Below are 4,464 nucleotides of genomic sequence, written 5' to 3'. Positions count from 1 at the left end.
GTATGTCGTACGTACCCAAACAGAATGCAAAATTGATTTGTTGGTCCCCCATTCCATCTGTGGATGAAGACCTTTGGGCCTAGGTTTATGATGGGACGTAATTGGGCCTTAGAATATAATTGTTTATGTTTGGGCACTTTTGGGTTGTTCGAAATTGGGCCTTGGGAGGAAGAAGCCTAAGAAGGCAAGAATTAGGGAATCTTTTCCTTAAGACATGAATTAGGGTTGGAGTCATAATTTATTAGCTAATTAGAAATTTATGATGTAGGCTAGGGGGAGGAGTTCACGAGTTATTTGTTGAGTATGTTATTACGCCCATAGTCTGAGGTGAGTCTCCTTTCGTAGAATTTATGGGTCAAAGGCACCAAGTCTGAACCACTGGTTATGATATGGCATGATGGTTGTATTTGTGATAATACTCGGTTGTGCATGTATTATTTGATAATTCTATGAATTATGTGTGATACATATAGTAGCAGTAAGGGTGAAATAGACCCGACATCAAGTTGAAATAGACCGAAGGGGTAGGTGGAGCACCCTATGCTTGACATTATCCAATTGAAATAGACCGAATGGTCAGGTAGAGCACCCAGATATGCACGACAATATCCTTTTGAAATAGACCGAAGGGGTAGGCCAGCACCCATATATGTTTCGCCGTTTGTTTATTTGGTATGTGGTATGGTGGGGGAACTCACTAAGCTTTGTGCTAACACTTTTAGTTTGTGTTTCAGGTACTTGTAGCACGAAGGGAAAAGGGTTGGCATGATCGTATCACACTATGATTTTCCAAAGTAGAGATTTTGGGACTTAAGCTCTGATAATACTATTCTATGTCTAGTTTTGTTAAAATAGTATAATCACCATATGTGCACATTGTTTTTGAAACTGATGATGTTTTGGGATATGGATTTAGTAAATTTAAAAATGAAATTTTTGGCTTGTATTTTTGGAATGTTACATGATTGATAGTTATATGATGTTTATATATATTCTTTGTAGGGGATGATGGTGATACCGTTGTCGTACTGTGAGCCTACAGACCAAAGCAATGTGAGGTTCATGAAAGTAATTGTGAACCGCTAATCAAAAAATTGGTTAAGAGATCGTGTCTCGAAAGTGGTCATGGACAACAGTTATGAAAGTGGTCGTTCACATTTATCACGAAAGTGGTCGTGACCAGTTACCACGAAAGTGGTCGTGATATCTACAATTATATTAATAATTGATATAATGGTATATTTAGTATTTTAGTTAACTCGTTAAGTTTTGTGCTTATGGTTTAAAGTTAAATGTTTTAGGATAGTTCTACTGACTAAAGGAAAGGCCCAACATGACTGTATTGCATCCATATCGATGATAATTATATGATTAACTTCCGCTTATTTGTGATGATTCTGATACATTCTATGATATGGTTAGTGTTGTCAAAACATTTTGTTATCTGGGTCATTTATAAAGAAATGGTTTTAGATGTTTTACTTGTGCTTTTAAGATGAAAATTTTGGTTTGAAATTTTAGGACATTATAAATCCTTTCCAAGACTATATCCATTAGAATTTGCTTCAAATGGTTCACTATATTACTACTAATTCACACACAACACTCTAGATCATAAGTGATTTAGTTTCAAAGGGTTTTCTGTGCATCTATACAAAATTAGGCAATGAAAGCATTCAATAATAACCCTAAGTGTACATGCACCTAAATCTAGGTTTTACTATTATAACAACATATTATCAAAACTATGGATTTAAAGCTAAAAGATAGATAGAACTACTAACCTTATGAAAAAAATAAGTTTTGTCACTTGAACACTTAAAGAATTTGAACTCCTTTTTGCTCTTGGAAGATCTAGCACCCAAAGGAGGAATGCCTCTAATGGCTTACATCCAAAAAACTAAAACTCTTGAAAGTTTAGGAGAGAAAGAGAGAGAGTACAAGATCCGAAAATCTCAACCTTGGGGAGAGTAGAATTGGAATTATGAAGGCCTATAGGGATCTTTATATAATTCTTCTAAATTGTAGATAAACCTGATTTGAATCAACTAAATAATCAGAATATGTCATGATTCAAATCTTTACCCTATTTGCTACCTGGATATATAAATGTTTCTAGAGCCTCCATAAAACGGTATACCTCTATGAGGATCTAGAATGTTCTTCTTGCTCAATTATTAAATAGTTAATATTTAGTCCTTGTACCTTTTAATAAATCCATATTAATTCTAATAAATTCTAATTTACTTTAACTAGTTTCTAATTAATTTATTAACCTATAATAAATTAATAAACTATTCATATCACTTTCTTAAATCATTTTGTAGCTATTTTAGTTCTTGAGGGAAACCCCAAAAGGAATTTGTTATTGTTTACAAAGTTACACCAATTAGTTATGCCATTAGACACCTATTTCCAATAGTCTCTCACTTGGACAAGTCATCACCTACTATTGGTTGAATAATCCTCTAATAACCAACAAAGTTTTCCTTCCACAACAATTGTTGAACTTTGATCTTATCAAAATTCACTCCTTAAATAAGTGATGAATTATTCCTTTGTTTCCATAAGATATCGTTGTGAACTGAGTCATGGATAATGAATCAACCTAATAGTTCATCATTCCGTTTATCGATTTATGATTTATGATGATCAAATTAGACTACTAATTGAACACAACAATTTAGTCCGGTCTCATCCAAGCACATGAATATCATCGTTAAATCACCAAGGGGTACATGATATTGCTTTTTTCATTATGGTGAAAAGGAACAAATAAACTTCGACTACATAGTTTTTTTTTACTCATCAAATCATGCATAGACTTACCCGTCATGACCACCAGTTATGGATATTGTTAGAGTATGACTAAGACACAAGTAACTTGTATGAAAAGAACTCAACGTCTCCCTGTTTAAATAATAAAATATATTATCGTCTCAGAATTACTTGTGATTGAATTCATGAAGTAATATCTCTGAGAACATGTTTCTACAACACTTAAATCTCAATTAAGCACCCATGAATATTAGTCACAATCTCCATGTCATGTCTAATCACTATAGACAATTTACTAACACTTCATGAAAATCATAACTCAATACTTACTCCCAAGAGTATGACCGATTGTTGAGTATGAGTAAACTAATACCCGGGAAGTGGGGATCTAAACATGCAAAAATGAAACACAACAATAAATTAATTATAATGGTAATACACTTGAATTTAAATTAATCTACATTATTTAATCACCAAAGTAATTAAAGTATTTGTTCATTGTTCTAAATGTTTCAAAATAATCAACTAACTACTAAACTTAACATCGTCTCTCATGCACATGCTCTTAGCATGCATACTATGTCTTTCCTTGGTTATCCCTTTTATGAACGGATCAGCTGGATTTTCTTTTGATGATAATCGCTTCACTACTAGATCTTCATTCTCAACTATATCTTGAATGTAGTGGAATTTCCTCTTTATGTGCCTTGAACCTTCATGATCCCTGGCCTCTTTATTCAGAGCAATTGCACCTTCGTTATCACCTAATATCTCCAATGGATCTTTGTTACTCAGAACAACTCTAAGGTCACACATGAAGTTTCTTATCCATATAGCTTCCTTGGATGCTTCACCTATAGAAATGTACGCAGACTCGCATGTAGAGTCTACCACTGTCTCTTATTTGGAACTTTTCCATGTCACCACACCACCATTCAAAATGAATACTCATCCAGAATATGATGTTAAATCATCTCTATCTTTTAGAATCTTGCATCACTATATCCCTTCACAGGAAGTTCTTATTCACCACCATACACAAGTAACATGTCTTTAGTATTTCTCAAATACTTCAAAATGTTCTTGACAACAATCCAATTACTTAGTCCCGAATTTTCTTGATATCGGATCACCATGCTCAAAGCATACGATAGATCAGGATGAGTGCATGTCATAGCATACGTGTTCGATCCTATAGTTGAAGCATATGGGATTTGACTCATTATATCATGTTCATCACTAGAATTAGGACATTAAGTGTTACTCAATTTGATACCATGATGCATAGGAACACTTCCTTTCTTGGAATTTTCCATATTGAATTTTTTCAATACCTTATCCACATATGTACTCTGACTAATTCCTATTAAATGCTTCGATCTATCTCTATAAATTCTTATACCAAGTATATATGCCACTTCCCCTAAGTCCTTTTTAGTGAAACACTTCACGCACTAAGTTTTTACACTTTGCAACTCTCAACCATTGTTTCCTATGAGTAGTATGTTATCTACATACAACACTAGGAAGATAATGACACTCCTACTACATTTGACATACACACAAGACTCATACGGGCTTCTAAAAAAACCATACTCTTTGAGATTTTCATGGAAGCACAGATTCCAACTCTGTGATGCTTTTTTGAGTACATAAATGGACCTTTCAAGCTTACACACACTATTC

Source organism: Lactuca sativa, chromosome 8 (assembly GCF_002870075.4).
Source record: "Lactuca sativa cultivar Salinas chromosome 8, Lsat_Salinas_v11, whole genome shotgun sequence".
In the NCBI taxonomy this organism is placed as follows: Eukaryota; Viridiplantae; Streptophyta; class Magnoliopsida; order Asterales; family Asteraceae; genus Lactuca; species Lactuca sativa.
Note: the sequence above shows the minus strand (reverse complement) of the source record.